We start from the raw sequence: 22223 nt of genomic DNA on the forward strand, positions 1-22223 counted from the left end.
GAAATGCCAGTGATTATATGTAAATCTAGCCAGGATTACAGATAACAAAACAAAAACAAATTATACAGCAGCACTTTCATTCATAATTTGATTAAATTCTTAAATAGAAGATGAGGATACAAGCAACCCTACAAAGGTTGAGAGTGATGGAGAACACTCTTCAGGGATAATAACCAACATATGTCAAAAACTTTACAAAAGAGTTCTTATGTTTTAACCTTTCAGTCTGACATAAAAAAATTAATTATGAGGAATCCAAGAACTCTCCCTTATTAACATGTGATGAGGCCAAGCTAATCTCTATTTTCAATAATGATAGTTTTGAGACAACTAACACATGGGCACTGAGTCAATAAATATAAGACATAACAAATATTTCAGTTGCCAGAAACACACTTACAGAGTTTATCTATAGTTCCAAAATGTTATAACTTAGTGTATAAAAAAGTACCATTACTTAAAAGGAAAGAGAATATATTTACATCACAAGTTTGTTTTCTATTATTAAAGTACACACAACTCTTACAGCAGTAAAATTTTCACTTACTTTCTAGTATATGTTTTAGTGCTTTTCGTTCTGTGTACTTATAACCATTTTTGTAGTTTCTAAATTTCACTTAGTAATATTTTTAATCTAAATGTGAAAAAAGGTAAGACATAGAACAAGTCTTTGTGCCCCATTGAAGGCATATGTGAAAATGAAATCAAAATGACTTTGGATGTTCTCACAAGAGGAGAACACTTTATCCGAGTGAAAATTCCATGATCCTCACGCTGTCCAACACTAATGTTCTGTTTGAACAGTTTCTCGGTTGCAGATTAAGACTTTTTGGGAGGATGGATGGTGGCAGTCCTGATCCCTGTGTGTTTCCCAGGCTTTCCTCAGAGGGTGGGAACCTGTATGGTTGGAAAGATCAGAGACTAAGTTAATCTTAGATTTGGAGGGCATACTGGGTCAGCTTCCCATCATCAATTTTACTGCTACGAACGATGTTTCAGGGACTCTCTTTGTTCGTGTGAAGCCGTGTGAAGCCGCAGGAAAGCTTAGTTCAACTGCAGAGTCACAGCTGTGGAGAGACTCATGCGCAGCCTTCTTTAAGGGGTTGGTGCAGTGCGGTGCCCTGCTCACGTGACCTCTAAGTACTTAGGCCACAAGCCTGTCCCCTTTTGTTTATTTCCTCATCTTTCAGGGTATTTACCGCAGGGCTTTCCATTATCTCTGTATCACAGGATAGCTCTATCTGGTAGGATAATCGAGTAAAATTTGATTTATGAAGTTACATGTCAGCCAAACAATGCACTGTGCCCTAGAACTTGGTGGGTGAGGAGTATGTGAATGTAGGTATTGAGGCTGAACTATGCATGAGATTATTATCACAGTGGTCTTAAGCAAAGAGGATTTTTTATTTTATATTTTTTGTTGAAGGAAAAAACACTTACTATGGGATGTGCCTTTAATAGATTTTTAAGTGTGAGATGAAATGTTGTTAACTACATTTATAGGGTTGCATAACAGGTCTCTGGAGCTCATTCCTCTGTGTTACCCAGACATCATAAACATTTGATTAGCGATCCCGCATCCCCATCCTCTACCTCAGGCAACAGCCATTTTGTTCTTCGCTTCTCTGAGTTCAGTTATTTTAGATACTTCATTTAAGTTTAATTATACAGCAATTTTGTATAATTAGAGAAGGCTGCCCATAGAAATGTAATACCACAGGCACTGAAAGCTTAGAAATACACATTTTTATATCACTTATGCTTAACTAGTGAGAGAAGAATCCAAATACCCATTATCTTTTCCAGTTTTCTACTTTAAATGATCAACGTAACCTTGTTACTTCTATTTTTCATCCTGTTGATTTTAACTTTTAAAATAATTTTATGTTTTTCTTTTAATCTGTTGTAGGTGTCTCTAAGTCAAGGTTTTGTGATTTATTGCAAATTCTACAATTTTCATAGTGTAAGATACAGTACCAACAACAGGAATCCAACAAATACTTGTAGGCTCATTATGTAAGTAATTTATCTGGCCAGATGGTTAGTTAGCTCATGTGTTTTAGAAAAATAAATTATTTTATTTAGTGTGTTATATAAAAATATATATACACTAAATAAATATATATACTAAAAATAAATATACAGTATTATATATTATGATTATAATATGTAATATACTACATATTATTTTATACTATTATAATATCACATAAATGTATATATACACACACTAAATAAAATGATTTGCTAATATATAGAGAGTATGTGTTTATGTGTGTGTATGTGAAGTGTGAGAAGAGAAGGTGAGCATGTTCCACAGTGTGGTTGTGGAAACCTTTTTATAATTGGCTTTCTCTTTCTATCCTGGGTTTCAAAGAGCTAACACAAGTTGTCAGGCTTTTTTCTCGGCAAGTGTTATTACCTGCTGAGAATCTCACTGGCCTTCCTAGCATGTATTGAACAATGTTTCCAATCTATTCATTTTTCCCTGTATTAATGTCTGTACAAATTATATTCATAAAATAAATGTTTTTAACCTGGATGTGTAAGAGAATAATCTGATCACATGTCTGCTAATGTCTCTATCGTGGCAGTAGCTGAATATTATTACTGCGGACAAATAAATATATTAGCGAGATCTGTGCTAGAAAAATCAATAGGTTATAACTTTAGCCCATTATTAGTGTGTAGGGATTCCGAAGACAAGAATAGCATTGAGGAACTAACCAGGCTACCTAATAATCAGGGGTACTTAAAAAAGACGGGTGTATAGATTCTAAGGGAAAAAGAGATTTGAAAAGTGGATTTTTAAAGGTAAGTTAAAATACAGAATATTTTCTTTTTTTTTAATCTATAAGGTAACATCTTTTGATACATTTACCTGAAGCAAAAATAGCTTTGTTCAGTGAAAAATACCTATGGTAATGGTGTACCAGTCACTCTGATATGACCATCATACATCCTTCACTTGTGTTAAAATATCAATTCAAGTTAAACATTCCACTCCACAAAGAGAGACACACATTCCACGTCAGTGTAAACACACTGAAAACATCAAAAGAAAATTAGTGTCTTAAGAAATATATAGCAGTATGATACCTAAACAATTAATCCATGCTAATTTTAAAAATTACACAAAAATCGATATCTATGACTGTTTTGGATGGTGACACATAAAGCACTCAGTTTGCTGATAGTCAGTAGAGCTGGTTAGTGCCTGCATTCTCCCAAGAAACAGTAAACACATCTTTATATTTTTATTCTTATATAAAAAGAACAGGACCACTGTCACCGAATGCTATAACTAGAGGCTAAAACATGCTTGAAATGAACTGATTTGGATTAACTCCCTCAGAGGAGCTGTGCTCTCTGTGCTCACCTTTTCATTTTATTATTAGTAGTTCAACATACATCACGTTTTTAAAGCCTCTTTGAATATCTTCAAAACGTGACATTTCTGTGTTGCAAAGCCCTGTTGTGAACTGCCCTTCCATTTACTTTTCACCTGCAAACCTGGAACTACTAGAAATGAAGAGAATAAACAACTAGATTTCAAAGAGGCAAGGTGAAGAACCTGATACATTTTTTTTTATTTTTAGAAACATTCTTAATTGAAAATGTATTTTTCTTTTATATAATATAGCCCAACCAGTTTTCTCTCCCTCCACCCCTCCCAACTCTCCCACCAGTTACCCTCTTCCCCAGATCCACTCCCCCTATAATTCCTCTTCAGAACATAGCAGACCTCCAAGAGACAACAACCGAACCGGACAAAACAAGATACAAGACAAGTCCAAAACGTTCATTTCGAGGCTGGACAAGGTAACACAGTAGAAAGAAAAGAGTCTCAGAAGCAGGCAAGAATCAGAGATCACACTGGCTTCCACAGTAAGGAGTCCGGCAGAAACATCAAGCTGACAGACCTGGTGCAGACACTCACAGGCCTCTTGCTTGCCACCTCCTTTTCTGTGAACCCAAGTGACCCCTGCTTAGTTCATTCAGTGAGCCATGTTCTTCTCCTGGTGTCCTCCATTTTTTCTGACTCCTATAATCTTTGCTGGTCCCTTCTCCATGGGATTCCTGAAAAGCCGATTTAGACTCTTCCCTATGCCCTCTCTCTGCATAATGTCAGGATGTGGGTCTCTACACACATTCCCATCTGCTGGCAGAGGACGCCTTTTTGATAGTGACTGGACAAGGCACCAATCTCTGAAGAACCAGATACATTTTGAGGTTGTAAAGAGAAGTACTACATGCTGATATCTTGAGGACATGATATGATAGCTCCATATTCAGGAGCTTTTGCAAGATAAAAAAAAAAAAAATTTCCCAGACTAAGGTCTAACGTTGAAGGTATGCATATACGTATATCTGTATCGTTCATATTCCGAACTAACTCTTTAATTACTGAATAATATCACACTATACCAACTCCTTGTTTGAAAAGACAACCACAGAAGACAAGAGAAGTACCAATTTTATCTATTTCATTATGTCAACCAATATTTGAAAGCACACTGGATCATGTACAATGTTTCATATATAGTTTTAATTAAAACAAGCAACATTACACTTAAATGCCCCATGAGCAAGCTTGCCATACCTTAAGGAAGGATAACACAGAAGCTACACCATAAGGTAGGTTGTGATTTCATTTCTGATTTGTAAGTCACGAATATCACCACCAAATTTGCCAACAGTAAAAGGTTTCTGAATATACAATGAGCAAAAATTAAAGTCAACTGAGTGATGAATCTATGATGTTTCTGGGAACATTTGTTCTTTTTACATCATCTGAGCTCACTGTCGCCTTGGTTCTAAACACAAGACTGATATGTTTTGAGGCATATGCTGACACAGCCTGGGATTCCAGTGTCTGATGTCACAGCCTGGGATTCCAGTGTCTGCCGCCTAAAGCACCTTGGCTCAGATACCAGACGATTGTGTGTTAGTAATTTAAGGTTTAATTTTTCTGTTTACAAAGTTTTCTTTACAGAAAAAAGAAGCTTAGTATTTCCAACTGTCATTCATCAATATCAAATTAGTGTATCTCTGGGTTGTATTGTATTAGAAGATTTGATTTAAAAATTGTTGTTTGAGTCACTTAATTAAATTTAATAGAAAAAGCAATAGGTGCATTTTGGCTTGGGATTAGGACAGAAGTTCCAATGACTTATAAACTTATTCTAAGCAAATTTGTGCCATTTTATTTTATTCGTGTGTGTGTGTGCATGTACGCTGTAGCCACACGTGTGTGTGTGCACATGCCCATGTTTCCATGGCTTTGGGGGTCCACAGGTTAGCCTCAGCTGTTGTCTCCCTTTAGTTGCCCTCCTAGTTTCATGGAGACAGTGTCTCTCACTAACCCTGGTGCTCACGGATTAGGCTTGACAGGCTGCTCTGTGCGCTCTGGGGATCTGCCTTCCCAGGAAAGTTATTACAAGCATGTGCTGTAACGTATGTCTGTACATCTGGCTTTTCCTGTGAGTGCCTGGTACCAAGCTCCTGTCCTCATGCTTGCAACACAAATGAACTGACCGACCGCCTCAGGCCCTCTTCCTTCTCTTTGTACTATGCACTGTTGTGAAGCAGAATTTTCTGCATTGATGAGTACAAAATCCAAATATCTGTAAATTCTGAAAAATGTTATTATTTCCCAGTATCGAACAATCATTAAAACTTTAATTCTTTATGTTAAAATAAATAATAACACTTGTCTCATTAGTGAATTTGTGTTTGCCTTCAAAAATGGTAAAATTATGTGAATACCAGATATATGTTTCAAACTAAATTATGTTATGTTTTGTTTTTAGTAAATGTCTCATTTGTATGCCTATTTTATGTGTCAATATACCTGAGCCCTGTAAAACTTTCTATATTGATAAGTGATTGCAGGCAGGAAATCTCTAAGAAGCCCTGGTCTAAGGAAAGACACTGGGCACTCACTGGTATCCCTATGCATTCACCAAGTCATTGCATGCTTAGTAAAGGAGTAAGGCAGAGGCATCACTTTTTGTCTCAGTGATAGCAAATAGCAACATACAGACAAAATCTGCATCTATAATAAAGTTAGCCAAAGTTTACTAACAACTTTTTTCTTTGATTCTTTCTTTCTGGCCACAGTTTGTTTCATTCATACCTAAATTCAATGCCCACTACGTTTTGAACTTCTGAAGTACATTCTGTAATGTTTTTGGAGGAATACCGTGAATCCTCTCACCCTCAGCTACTTGTCTTTGAGAGACCATATTTTTTTCATTTGCTCTAGATAAGAGAAGTCACTACATTTTGAATGAAGAAACAAAGACACCATCTGTTGCTACTGAATGTGCATAAAAGAAATATACACCATATAAAGCAATGCATTCTCTCATTCGATCATTTTCCTTGTGGAAAATTGTCACTTAAAATAGATGAACACAATTAAGTTTTGATCAGACTGTCACTTTGTGGCTTGTTGGCTCTGGTCAAGTGAAGACTGTAAGAGACTTACATCTGTCGCAGACTCAGACATGCATTTATAAACATTTTTACCTGCGTTCTTATTTCTTCAAGAGATACCTTTGAGCAGATTTTTATCTTAAACCATAAATTATTAATTTTCCACCAGGAAATATTGAAGTCCAAGTTAGTACCAAATATCATGAAAAGGTAGATGGCTTAAAATCCCTTTTAGAGAAAAATCTTTATCGGAGTTCAGCATTAACGCCTGCAAAACATAGAATTCAACATAGTTGTGTAAATACACTCTGAACCAGTTTGGGGAAATAATTCTTGAAATAATACAGCACATTTTGTGTCTACAAGGAATGCCTTTAGAGATAATAAAAGAGTCTAAGGCAGGCAGGAGTTTGGGGTTGCTGATTCATCTTATCAAAAACAGCTAAAGGTTACTATAGGAATTGGAGGATAAGATGTGCAGGTTCATAAACTTCTGCTATCATTTGAGGGCCACATTTTGAGAAAGTTTCTTGGAGCAAAGCTCATTTTCTAATTCTTGTGCTTTGAGCAGACACCCAGAGTGCCACCAAGGCTGCTGGCTTATCTATCTGTGTCTTCTCTACTAGTAATGATTCTACAGACTCCCTCTTATCAGAAACACAGAAGGATGAAGAAGAGTGATGGCATAGAAACATTTATAAAAGCATCATCCCAACCCTGAGCTTGAATTTACCCATATCTCTCTTCTATATCAAAGAGTTGTGCAAAGAACCTATGCACATGTCCAAAACATGTTTCGGATTTTCTTGACTTCCAGCTTGAAAAGACGTCATAAATCTTTTCAAGGCTTTTCATTTGTCTTCCTTTACATAGTTCTGATGTCAATGTTTGAGTTTCAGTTGAATTGTGTGTATGTGTGTATGAAATTTCCTTCTACCTGTTACTATCATGCTTGCATTCAGTGGGGGTGTGAGATCAAATAAAACAAAATTTTCTCCTGAAGCTGTGCTTGGTCTTCATATTGTGATCATTTGCTGCTGCCTTTCTGAAGTTTTCATTCACTTTTCTTAGGCTAAAAAAGTTCTTTTTTCAAGTTAGCAGCCTAGACATAGTGTCTTTTTTAATTAATTAATTTTTATTTTTAATTGAATTTTTGATATATTTATTTATTACAGTTTATTCACTTTCTATCCCCTCTGCAATCCCCTCCCTTGTCTCTTTCCATTCCCATCCACAATCCCTCTTCTTTTCCATAGTCCCTTGATAGGGGAGGACCCCCTCTCCTATCTGACCGTAGCTTATCAGTTCTCATCAGGACTGGCTGCATCATCTTTCTCTGGGGCCTGGCAAGGCTGAACCCCCTGGGGGGAGGTGATCAAAGAACCAGCCACTGAATTCATATCAGAGACAGACCCTCTATCCCTTACTAGGTAACCCACCTGGAGGCTGAGCAGCCAATGGGCTTACTTTGAACAAGGTTTGAGGTCCTCTCCATGCATGGTCCTTAGCTGGAGTATTAGTCTCTGCAGGCCCAAGTATTTTGGCTTTGTTCTCCTTGTGGGGTTCCTGTCCCTTTCAGGTCTTTCCATCTCCCTCTTCTTCCACCAGGATTCTGGCACTCTTGCCCAAAGTTTGACTATAAATTTCAGTATTTCCTTTGATACCCTGGTGGGTAGAGTCTTTCAGAGGTTCCCTGTGGAAAGCTCCAGTCCTATTCCTTGTCTTCTACTACTTCAGTTGTCTATCCTGTTTGCCTTTCTGAATGAGGATCAAGCATCTTCCCTAGGGTCCTCCTTGTTGTTTAGCTTTTTTAGGACTATAGATTTTAGTATATTTATCCTATATTATATGGCTAGTATCCACTTATGAGTGAGTATATACCATATGTGTCTTTCTGCTTCTGGGTTACCTCCCTCAGGATGATCTTTTCTAGTTCCCACCATTTGCCTGCAAATGTCATGATTCCCTTGTTTTGAATTGCTGAGTAGTATTCCATCGTGTAAATGTACCACAATTTCTGTATCCATTCCTCCATTGAAGGACATCTAGGTTGTTTCCAGATTCTGGCTATTACGAATAGAGCTGCTACGTGTTTTTAAATTAAATGCTAGATTCTACTCTGCTGTTCTTTTTTAGGAAAAAAAAAAAAAAAAAAAAAAAAAAACAACGCTTCTTCTGCACATTTAAAATTTTTTCTAGTAACAGGTTGTACATATCTTTATAAAATGAAAGATTTCTCTAGAGAGTATTTAGTACTTTGCTTTCAGGTAGACTGAGCTGCTAACACAGATGGTTTTAGGCCACATTGTTACTGATGTTCAGAAGAAATGATCACATACATTCCCTAGATACTGGAGTTTTTGTGCTTAAACAACCCTAGTGTCAATAAGATTTTTTTTCTTTTTTTCTAACATTTAACCTGACTCTCCTTTTTTTTTTTTTTGTCTTATAAGGGGCCCACATTTGATACTCTCTGTAATAAGTGATATGACCCCCTATTTCACATTAAAGCCCCAACGTAGAATTTGTTAATTTATACTATTGATTATTTGTCTATTTTGCCTATTTAATCTCTTAAAGCCATTTAAATATCTACAGCTTTACTCAGCAGACCACAAAAGCATATTCCATAACCTCTGGTAAATAGTCAACAAAACTTTATTCAAAAAATGAACAGCCAGATGGACGTTATCTGAGCAAAGGTACTTTGAATCAGCCGAGCATGCATGTATAGACAGAATGTATACACAGACCATATCACTGAACTTGATCTGAACATTATGGGCTTCTTTTACCAATTACCTTTAGAATTTATCAGCACAGGATCAATATAGTAATTTCTTAAACAAGGTGCAGATAGAAGAAATAATTAGCAATACCCATATCTGTATATGACATAATCATCCCTCTGTATATATTCACAACATCTTATTATGAAAGGTTAACAGTCATATTCATATGGACTTATCAGCTCAGTCTCATTAAAGAATTGACACAGTTCTTGGCAGTGTATATGGCACATAATTTTGTTTCTGCATTCAATAATTTATATGCCTTTAGCAGTACCTTACAGTTATGTAAAGGTGATTATATTTCTAATGAGCTACTCAGGACCAGTAATGTTCACAAATACTTTAAGTCTTATTTTTCTAGGACTTTAAACTTGAAGATTATTCAAAAACCTTTATCAGCATGTAAGTAATATTAACCAGATGTTATTTTTTTCTTAATAAAAATAATTTAAAACAAGACTTTGAATGCTAGATTACTTGTAACCTATCTTCCAGCTGATGAAACTCAATGATTTGAAATACCAGTGATGAGAGTGATTAGTTTAAGTAAAGGGAAGAATGCTGGCATGAGCTTTAGAAACAAATTTTCTGCATGCAATTCCTGGATTCAATATTCACTAATTATATTCCACTCTGGACACGGAACTTAACTTCCTTACTATTCATTCATATATATATATATATATATATATATATATATATATATATATATATATATATATATGTGAAGTGGAAATTAGTTTAATTTGATTCCCAACTTATAATGGGTGTACCAGGTCAATACAAGTCATTATAGCTTCTAAACCATAGCAAATTTTGATTAAATACTTGATTGTCCATTATTAAAACACCAACCTCTGTAATTTGAAATAATTTGTATAATCTGTTAGGTACAATTAGAAGAACCAAGTATAAGAGAAAATGCTGGGATAGAAACTGTGAGTGTTCTGAAAGTCTTCATTTCCACTGTTCTAATAAGGAGTTCTACTTTCATTCCTAGTTAATTCACCAGTCAAAATGTTTTCTAAATTCTATCTCCAAACTTTAAAGATTCCATTTATTTGTTTGTTCTTTTTTGTGTGTTTATTGTACATGTGTGTGTGCATACATGCATGCCTGCATGGGCCCTTGTGTGTGGTTGCCCAACAAGGCCAGCAGAAAATTTCAGATGCCCTGGAGCTGGAATCACAGGTAGTTGAAAGTCACATGATGTGGGTGCTGGGAGGCAGACTTGAGTTCTTGGATACAGTAACCACAGCTTTTAACATCATGTCACCTCTTCAGCTGCCAAGCTTTTTGTTCTGAAAAGTCACCATTAGTTGTTCATATTCTCTGCATTCCAGACAAAAGTTGCTGAACATGGCATCTTATTTCCATTATCTTTGTTCAAGCATCAGTCAATAGCTTAAACATTCTAACATTCACTTGTAGATTTCTTTTCATAGGCAAAGAGAATGACTCCCATAAAAGAATATGACTCTTAACTGAAATAAGTCTTGTTGCGTTCCTAGTTTTATTTTCTTTGTTTTTTACAGGAGGTAAATAAAATATCCACTAGTAAATAGTTTATATTTTGATTTCTAACATATACTTTACCTCCAACAAAGCATTACAGGTTTGTCAGGGATACAAAAAAGGGAATGTACACCAAGAAATTGTTAAACATTCAAATTTTATACTTGAGGTAACAAATGCCCCTCAACTAAGCCAGTGCTAGAAAAATCCAATGTTTAAAGTACTATAAAAAGAGGTTACAAAACAACATGCAACTTTAGTTTAAAGTTTTTATCTTCTGTTTAGATTATTTTATAGAGGATTGAGATTTATGAACCTCACAATAAACTTTATTTTTTATGTATCACAAAACAGATAACTTATCTTTATTGTTGAACTTGGTATATTATACATATATATATACATACATTTACATATATATACTTTGCATATAAAGTATAGAAATGTTTATGTTTAGTTCTAGATGTGCCATAAATATGTCAAAGTGTTACAGGGATTAACAGCCTTGAGGGTTATGGGGGATGTGCCCTTTCTTGTGGTTGCCTTTGTACCATTTCCTGTTAAGACAAGAAAGGGAAGCCCTCACTTAGGATTTAAGTTACTAGGTAAAAACTTGGAAGTATCTAGGGTTTGTTTAAGTCCTTTAAGACAAAGCTACTTCCTCTTGGTCAAAAGAATAGAAACTAAATTATTTCTGATAATTCTGGTCCTGAGGGGAGACCTGACTCTGAAAGCTACCAAAACATTGCACACTACATTCTATTCATTCTAAGAGTTAATTCAGGATTTCCGTGTTTTTAATTGCTGAGTGGTATTCCTTTCTGTAAATGTACCCCAATTTCTGTAAACATTCCTCAACTGAGGGACATCTGGGTTCTTTCCAGCTTCTGGCTATTACAAATAAAGCTGCTATGAACATGGTTGAGCAAATGTCCTTGTTGTATACTTGAGCATATTTTGGATGTATGCTTAGGAGTGATATAGCTGGATCTTGAGGAAGCACTATTCCTAATTGTTTGAGAAAGCACCAGATTGCTTTCCAAAATGTTTGTACAAGTTTACATTCCCACCAGCAGTGGAGGAAGGTTCCCCTTTCTCCACATCCTCTGCAGCATGTGTTGTAACTTAAGTCTTTAATCTTAGTCTTTGTAATGGGTCTAAGGTGAAATCTCAGGGTTGTTTTGATTTGCATCTCCCTTATGACAAAGGATGTTGAACATTTCTTTAAGTGTTTTTCTGTCAATCGATATTCTTCTACTGAGAATTCTCTGTTTAGCTCTGTGCACCATTTTTAAATTGGATTACTTGATTTGTTATTGTTTTACTTTGTGAGTTCTTTATAATTCTGGATATTAGCCCTTTGTCAGATATAGGATTGGTGAAGACCTTTTCCAATATGTAGGCTATTTTTTTTTTTCTCAAAACAGTCAAACGGTAAGAACTAGAAAAGATTATCCTGAGTGAGGTATCCCAGAAGGAGAAAGACACCCATGGTATATACTCACTTATAAGTAAATATTAGACGTATAATATAGGATAAACATACTAAAATCTGTTCATCTAAAGAAGCTAAGCAAGATGGAAGATCCTGGGTAAGATGCTCAGTCTTCATTCAGAAAGGCAAATGGGATGGACATTGGAAGAGGAAGAAAACGGGGAACAGGACAGGAGCCTACCACAGAGGGACTCTGAAAGACACTACCCTGCAGAGTACCAAAGCAGATGCTGAGACTCATAGTCAAACTTTGGGCAGAGTGCAGGAAATCTTATGAAAGAAGGGAGATATAGATAGATCTGGAAGGGACAGGAGCTCCACAAAGAGAGAGAAAAAAAATCTGGGCACAGGGGTCCTTTCTTACACTGATACTGTAACCAAGGACCATTCATGGAGATAACCTAGAACCCCTACACAGATGTAGCCCGTGGCATCTCAGTGTTCAAGTGTGTTCCCTAGTAATGGGAACAGGGACTGTCCCTGATATGAACTCTGTGGTCTGCTCTTTGATCACCTCCCCCTGAGGAGGGAGCAGCCTTACCAGGCCACAGAAGAAGACAGTGCAGCCAGTCCTGATGAGAACTGATAGACTAGGATCAGAGGGAAGGGGAGGAAGACCTCCCTTATCAGTGGACTTGGGGAGGGGCATAAGAGTAGATGAGAGAGGGAGGGTAGGACTGGGAGGGAACTAGAGAGGGGGTTATATCTCAGATACAATAAATAAACAGTGAATAAACTGTAACCAATGAAACAATAAATAAATTTAACAAAAGCTTTAATTCAGCTGGAGCTGTCTATCACTTGGCTAGAAATATACCCTCTCAAATAATCTGATTCATTTGGAAACAAAGGGGAGAGTGGAGAAAGATGACTACTTATTCCCTTAATTAAATTATGTACTCATCTTTTCCCAGAATCCACTTCCTTGCTGAAGCTACTTGACATGCTTCCAACATGCACCACCAAAGAGCTTTCATAGTTTCTTGGGTTCTCAGCCTCTTTGTTTCTTTCTGAAAAGGGTGAAATGCCAGTGTAATTTCTCTGGTGATCTGAGCTTTCTGTTTCTCTGCCTTCTGCTCCCCTTCCACTATGCAGTTCTTGCTTTTCTCCATTGCTAGAATCAGCCTGATTTCTTGAAGACATGACTGTTTTCTCCTCCATCTCCCTCCACTAGGCAACTACCAAGATTTATAGCTTGATTGCATGTGGCTCTGTTAATTTTATCTCAAACTCTAATAATAATGTTCTTGTGTTTTTCTTTTTCTGAGTCACTTAAGATATTTTATTAACAAGAACTAATAACCCCAAATGGGAACCTCAGGTTTCTCCAATAATATTATATTTGGCATCTTCTGGGTATGAGGTAGATCTGTTTCTTTTGAGACAGAATCTCATGAGACAACATTGTCTTCAAACTTACTATATATTGGTCCTGCAGTCACTAAGAATGAACCCCATCTCCTATTTCCCTAGTAACACTTTGCCATCCTGCAGGCATCCTAGTCAAAACAACAGATTATCTTTGTTCCTGAGTAGAGACACGGTAGTCTTATGTGCTCCAAAGATTATAATTTATATTTTATTGAAATTAGAATACTATATATATTTTCTCTTCCCTTAAGATTTAATCCATGTGGGACAACTGATCACATGGCTTGGAAATCACCACTCAGGGAAACTGTTTGCCTAAAGCCATGCTAAAAAGATGGGAGGAATAATTACCCCATTAATGAGATAACATAATTATCTGCCCCCAAAACCACAGCCCTGTGTAATTGACTATAGAGCCTCTAGCTTGTATCACATGTGGGAAGCACATGTTTCTCAGTAACCCTGAAAAGCACAACTTTCCTTTTCTTCTTCCTTTATCTCTTTTCCTTATTAGCCAAGACATAGGCATGTTTTCCCTGATAGTCTAGGCTTACTTACTCACTCTCTGAGGACCCCCCTCCCACCTTCTGCCATGCAGCTGATTCTTTGCAATGTGGCTGCTTGCTGAGCTTGTATATATATGTTTGTTTGTTTGTTTTTTTGTTTTCTTTTTGTTTTTTGTTTTTTTTTACCACACTGCAAAGAGTTTGTCTTTCCTCTTTTTCCTCTCTTTTCTTGGCTGCTGCTCAGATTTGTAGTTGGTTTGCTAGGCCATTTTTCTCCCAAACACCAATAAAAAAAAATTTCCCCAAGTCCATTTTAAATTCTTTAATTAATGAGACTTAGAAACAAAGGAGGGAACACTCATTCCGCTATTAACTCTGAGGCTGGCCTTGAATTTTTAGTCTCCCTTTTTCTACCTTCGGAGTGCTGGAATTGCAGGTGTGTAGCATTCTGCCTTGAAACCTTGGTGTTAGGATGTAAAACTTAGAGTGGAGTTCTAATTTTTGCCTTGATATCCTTATTTAGGCTAGAGATCAATTGGAAAGAAAACCTATTTGCTAACAGTGACTCTTCTACATCACAAATAGTATAATATAAAATAATCAGTATTTTGGTCTCTAGGTGCTCTTAATAATACTGCCTAGACTGCTATGCATGATTCTCTGTTTTAATCAATTCTGTCATAGCTATTATACGTTTATGTAATATGTCATTAACATATTATTATGCCATTACTACCATAACAAGGATTTCATAAGGTAAGTGTCGAGGTTTATACTTGTAATCCTAGCATTTGGAAGTCTATGAAATAAGATGATTACTAAGAATTTAAGCAAATACTTTTAATATAAAATTTTCATAATAATTTCTCCTTTTTCTTTATTCTTCTCTCATACAGTATTTCCCAGCTGCAGTCTCCCCTGCCTCCCCCTACCCACCTCCCCCAATTCTCTTCTCCCCCAGATCCACTGCCTCTCCATTTCCATTAAATCACCCCTTCCTTTTCTTCCCTCCCAACCCTTACTTATACCCATTTCTGCTCCCCTTCAAATTCATGGACTCATTTCACTTCAGTTGTTGCAGGCATATATAAATATGCATTCGTATTTGTTCTTAACTGTTGAGGTTATATAATATTACGTATGTTTTCAGAGTGTACCGTTGGACACCAGCTAGCCGATTTGTGTGCTCCTGCCTTCTCCCATTGCAGCTTTACTCAGCTGCTTGTATGTTTTTGTGTAGGGTTGAGGCTTAGTGCATTTCCCCTTTCCATTTTGGCTGGTGTTCCTGTTCAGCTCACATTTGGGCAGTCATGTTGGTGAGACTTCACTGTGCAGCTTCTGATGTTACAGGGAGACACAATCCCACAGCAAACTTCTTGATTCTCTTGGTGTTATAGTCTTATTGCTCCTCCACCAGTGTTCTCTAAGTCTCAGATAACAGTGTTTTGAAATGTTTCTACAATGTCCTGCAATATTCTTTTCTCAGTTCTATTAGTTCATCCATGAGTTTATTTGGATTTTAAAATATATAACATTATTTATGAATCCTGGCAGAGTTCTGTCTTCATTTCCAGTTTATACACAATTTATTTTTATTGAATTAATGTAAACTATAGGGCCTTGATTATAAATTTAAATTACAGTGGTCATAGTATAGTAGCTGTCTTCACACAATAAAGATATTCAGTGTTTAACTATTGAATTTTTATAGTTATGTACAATATTTCCTAGATCTATGACTTCTTACTCATAACTATTTTAAGCTGTAATTTTGTTATCTTGAGGAAATTTCCAAATTTACTGTGAGGCTTTAATATGAATGAGGTTTGCATTTTTCAAATACTTTATTTGCATATAGTAGAACAGTCACGTGCTTTTTGTCTTTTCTACTTTTGTTGTGGTGAATTATGCTAGTTGATTCTTCAAGGGTCAAATAAATTTGCAATTCTAGGGTAAGAACTACCTCCTAATGACTTTGTGTACTTTTGATTTATTACAGAATTTTGTTGAACAGTTCTTCCTTGGCAGCACGATTGCTTTATTAAACAAGTTGAAAAATATTGCCTCCTTAACTAGCACAATTTTCCTGTAGGACAAGTTCATAGCAGTGAGAATTATTTGTACATCTGGGAATCCCTCAAATTCATACTCCATGGATTAATCCTCAAGGTCATTGGAAGATCAGTAAGCCTTAAGCTTGATTTTCTTTGCTCCAGTGTCTGTAACTGGTCCCACATAAAACATTTGATAGCTTTAAAAAAAAATATGACTTTTGTCTTGATTGAAAATTTGTAGTTTGTAGTTGATTGAAAATTCAGGGGAATGACAATCTATTGCATCTTGGAGGCTATACACTCATTAAATTCTTCAGCATTATACTTTCAGAATACTTTTGATTTGAGTTTTATTTTTTGTTTATTTGAATATTTTATTAATTTTTGAGAATTCATACAATTTATTTTGTTCCTATTTAGTCCCAAATACTGCCTCTAACTCCTAACAAATCCTGTCCTACCTCACTACCCCTAACCTCATATCCTTGAAAAAAAATATTTAATAACCTGTCAACTCCACTTTTGCTATCCATATGCTCTGGGGGAGGGTAATCCTCTGTATTATCTTTGATTTACCAGGATCAACACCCTTAAAGAAAACTGACTCTCTCTGCCCTAGAAGCCTTCTACTATCCATAGCTCTTCAGTTAGGTGTGGGAACTCATTAGCTGCATAGTTGTGGTTCTTTGTTGAAATTATCTCTATCCTGTCATTTAGTTTTTGAAAACATTAATCAGACTTGTTTAAATTTAACTGTTTAACAGCTCCAAATGTCTAGATTCCCTCTGGCTTTTTACTTGGTCTCAGTCAATCGTGTTTTCCACATGGGTGTTATAACCCACCCTGAGGTATATTTTCTCATCAGTAAACAAGTTATTCTGCACTCTCTGTGGTAGCAGAAATCTGCAAAGTCACTTCTCTCTCCTGTGGCTTTCTGCTTTACCAATGAACAGAAGCGGAAGAAGACTAGAAGGCTGGAGGAAAAGCATGTACCTTCCTGTTATTTACCTACTTCTCTATCATCTTCAAAATAATTCTTCACTCTCTATTTTTAGCCTTTAAGACAGACACAGCTTAACGGGCCTGTTCAGAGCATCCAGCACTCAGCACGCAGCAGCATAGTTTTCTGAGACGCCTGGGTCTCAGCTCCCCCTGAATCGCCGTCTAAGAACAGAGGCATCATAAAGCAAGCAGCAAACTCTTCATATATTCCGGTGTGTCCTTCTTCCAATTACCGTTTAAATATTTCCAAGCTTTACCTTTATTCTCCAAGGGTAAGTGAAATCCCTTCTCCTGCTACTTTTTTATTGCCTTAGTAAGCATTAAGGCACTCTCTCTGTCTGTCCCTTTTCAGTCATTCAACTTCCATTAAACACTTTTCATATTCATTTATTGATAGTTATAGACATCACATCATTTGTTTTTCATAACTTTATTCTTACATTTTGTAATGTCATTAATGGTTGTTTGACATTTCACATTCTTTGAGACACAATAACATGGTGACATAAAATGGTCCCTGGAGCTGTAGAAGATCATGAGATTATTTCTCCAGATGAAAAGGCCTAAAACCTAGGGTGGCCCTTAGGCCATAAAAATAAAGACACCAAGACCTTTTAATATTTGAAAGCTTAGGCTTTAGCTGGGCAGACTCTCTACTAGCTCGTCCAAGTCGACCTGACCACATAGCTCCATCCAACCACATGGCAACCTATACCTTTCAAGCCCATAGTCACATCAGTCTCTCCTTCTATCTCCTGGCAAAAGGAAGACTATCCTCTTTCCTCTTCAGAGTTCCTTTTCACTACCAGGGATTCCCACCTTTACTTCCTGCACACCTATAGGCTGTCAACAACTTTTATTTTCCAATCAGGGATAATCTGGGAGGCAGGGTTTTAAAACATCATTGGATAGGTGAGGATTTGCTTCCAAAGCAGCAAGGACAACAGAGATGTATCTGCCCACAGTTTCTCTTCTCTTTGCAGGCCTCTGCCCTCCTGCACCTTGCTCTCCCCAGGTCTGATCCACACTCATTTTTCTCTGTGCTCCTTCCCCTACCTTGTTCTCTCTCTTCAACCACTTCTGCTGTCTGTTCTATCTTTCCTCCTGAGTGAGATAGATTTAAGCCTCCTTGCATTCTCCTTGTTACTTATCTTCTTTGAGTCTGTGAATTATATCTTTTTCTGTATTATCTGACTAAAATCTGCTGAGAAGTGAATACATACCATGTGTATTTCTCTGGGTCTGGGTTACCTCACTCAGGATGATCTTTTCTAGTTCCATCCATTTGCCTGCAAATTACATGCTTTCCTTATTTTCAGTAGCTGAGTAGTATTCCGTTGGGTAAATGTATCACAATTTCAGTATCCATTCCTCTTCAGGGACAAAGAAGCATCTCTGTGACAAGCTGGAGACTTAGGGCAAGATAGGCTTCTGGGAGGATATGGGGGTGACTCTAGCTCAGACTCCTAGCAGGGGTCATGGAGACTGAAAAGGATTCTCTCTAACTACACAGGATTCCTAGTGAAGGGACAGAATCACCAACCCACTCACACAAACTTCGATCCAAACTATACCCTGACTACTAGTTGTACAGGCATAAAGATAGAGCAGAGATTAATGGAATGTCAAACCAATTCCTGTCCCAACCTGAGACCTGCCCCAGGGGAGAGAGCCAACTCCTGACACTATTAATGCTACTCTGTTATGCTTGTAGACAGAAGCTTAGCATAGCTGTCCTCTGAGAGGCTACATAAGCAGTGGGTTGAAACAGATCCTGGGACTCACAGCCAAACATTGGGCGAAGCAGAGAGAGTCTTGTGGAAAAGTGGGGAGGATTGATAGAAGGACCTGGAGGTGATAGGAGCTCCACAAGAAGACCAGCAGATCCAACTATCCAGGGCTCAGAGGGGCTTGTGGAGACTGAATCACCAACTATACATAGACTGGAACTTGGCACCCCCACCCCCCATACAGATGTAGCAAATGGGCAGCCTATGCTTCATGTGGGTGTCCTAGTAAGGAGAGCAGGATTTGTCTCTGACATGGGCTTGGGCTCTGTTGCCTGCTTTTTGATCACTCTCCCCTGGCAGGGCTGCCTTGCCAGGCCACAGGGGAAGAGGATGTGCTCAGTCCTTATGTGACTTGATGAGCTGGGGTGGGTAGGTAGGAGGGGCTCTTCTTTGGATGAATAGGGAAGTGAGTATTGGGGAAGAGGGAAGGAATTTGGAATCAGGAGCATAGGAGGGAGAGGCTACAATTGGGATGTTAAGTGATTAAATAAATAAAAAATTAAAAAGCAGCACGGATCTTGGAGGGGCAAGCAATTAACATTTGAATGTATAGTATGTTTTAGATAACCCCACATGAAGGGCTTTTGCTTGGGTCAATTTCTTCAATCTGATCATGCTTTGACCTGCTTCAAAGATGAAAAGTTCTGTTAGGCCCTGGTGCACATCTGTTTAATATTTACATTAACAAAACCACCTTTCAGAGCCTCAATGGAATCCCATTTGTGAGCAAGAGCTCCTCTTATCGGTAGACATCTGAACTACATAAAATTTCCCTGCAGACCTGCTGGATTCCCACCCTATGATGAGGTGAGGAGTCTCTCTGTTGTTGCTATTTTAAAATCAGGAATGTCTCAGAAAGAAAGGCAGAACCAAATGTTGGCCTCATGATTTTCAAATTCTTTTTTTTTTTCTCTAAAATTCAGACTTTAAAATTCTCATTTTTTTTGTGTGTGGTTTTTGTGATTTCAAAGAAATTAAAAATGTTTTTGTTGAAGTATTCACTTTTTCTCAGTGGTAAAATCAGATCAAGAAAAGCTTGCAACATTCTCATCTTTCCTATGTCAAAGATGGCTGTAAGGTGGCCTCACACCCTACTCCTTAATCATACATTTCTGCCAATCAGTGCTCTATAGAGCGATGTATGGACCAATTTCCAAATTTTGTCATGATTTTTGTGGTACTTCATTTCTACTCATATTTCCTTTAGAAAAAGTGAATATAAACTTTCACTTGGCTGCTACACATCCTTTAAACAGATCTTCTAAGAACATAGAAAGATTTAGATCCATGTTCTCTCCTCCCAGGTTAAAGGGGATATCCGGAAGGGAGAAAAATATTTGTTATAATAAGTTACACTTATGCAGGGGTTTACCATTACCACGGCTTCAAATCATAAATTCTAAAGTGGCTTTGAGACTAAGAAGTGATATTATATATAGAGTATGATAAACAAAGCAGTCTTGAAAGTTATGGAATAGAAGGCTTAACTTAGACTCATATTTTGAAATGTATTTGGCTAAAATACAGAAGTTGAAATGTGTCATAAGAAAGCAGATTAATATTAATATATTAATATTATATAACACATGAATAGCCAAATAAGAAAAGTTGTATAATTTTTATTTACCATTGTTATACTTTTCTGTACTGTCCTAATATCCACCATTGTGTAGGAATCATTGTGATAATCACACTGTATAAGAGACTAAGGGATCCTTATACACCTTTACATTATGCTATACACTTTAAATATATATATAATCAAATATCATTTTATTTAAAAACAAAGGTGTAAGTATTCAGTCCCCTTTGTGGAGTCAACTTGTCACTTAGTTGTCATTATCAACAATGCTAATATCCATCCATATAGCATGAGCTGCCTCCCTCGCAGCTTTCCGCTACTCTCTGAGAATAATCCCTGTCTATTTGCATCAACTATATTCAGTTTTCTGTGTGTCCCCAAGAGACAGTAACAGCAAACGGACTATAAAGGTGATGTTTATAGGCAGAAGTAGAAAGTGCATGATTCATTTGGGTGGTGAATGCAGAGCATTAAGGTCGTTCTGCAGAGCAGCAAGGCAATATTTAATCAGATCAAGGGCACCTGGCATCAGTGCTGGAGCCTAAGCATCCACAGGTGTGCCTGCAGACGTGGATCAGTACCTCAGAGATGGACAGAGCAGTGACTAGGAGAAAGGACAATCATAGGTTTTGGATGTAAAATATGAAATTTTCAGATGTAGATAGAAGCAAAACACATGAATAAACATGTATGTAAGTCATGTACACACAATAAAACTGCTTTTTAAAACCATGTCTGAGAATAAAGAAAATGACAAATAGAAAGTCTGTATCATATGTAATTTTTAAATATATTTTTAACAATAATTAAACAACAGGGTAAGGATATAGTTCAATGGTAGAACATTTGCCAGCATTCACGAAGTCCTAGATACAGTCACTACCACCAACCCTGCCAGATACATAATATGAAAATTAATACTTATACTTGTAAAATATTTTAAACAAAATGCAGCTAATTTTTAAAATTAAATTTATAATTTTAAATTTGTTTATTGTGAGAAAGTGAGAAAGAGGAGTGTATGTGTCTCTGTGTGTCTGTGTGTGTGTGTGTGTGTGTGTGTGTGTGTGTGTGTGTGTGCACCATGGCATCCTTGTGGAGGTCAGAAAACAACTTGTGAGATTCATTTCTCTTCTTACAACATGTTGTTCAAAATTGGGTCATTTGAGTTGGTAGCAAGAGTTGGTCATTAGAGTTGGTACCTATTGGAATATCTTATTGGTCCATAAAATAAAATAAAAAAACCCTTAGACATATGGATATTTAGAAATTCACAAACATATACATATAACTATATCAATTAAAATAGGGTCATATAGATGGGTTATCATGGAAGAAGCACATGGCCAACATGGATGGAGGAAGTGGTCAGATGAGAGAATCAGCAAGCATTTAAGGGATGATGGATGGGAGGTGGCCTGGGATGGAGCTGGGAGATAAAGATAGTTTAGAGGGTTAATATCCACTCTGCCCCAGGTGAGATAAAGCTATCCTAAAATATTTTTTTAAAAAAAATAGGGTCATATAACTGGGTAGAACAAATAAATGTGTAAACCAATTGAGAAGCGGTGGCTTTTTCCTGAAATGAGGACTATGAGTAACTACTTTAAAAGAAAATAAGGGAAATAAGGAAATAAAATGTTTTGTGAATAAACCACCCAGAGAGGGGCTCCAG

The sequence above is a fragment of the Psammomys obesus genome, unplaced genomic scaffold, assembly GCF_907164565.1.
Source record: "Psammomys obesus unplaced genomic scaffold, mPsaObe1.curated_primary_1811, whole genome shotgun sequence".
Lineage (NCBI taxonomy): Eukaryota > Metazoa > Chordata > Mammalia > Rodentia > Muridae > Psammomys > Psammomys obesus.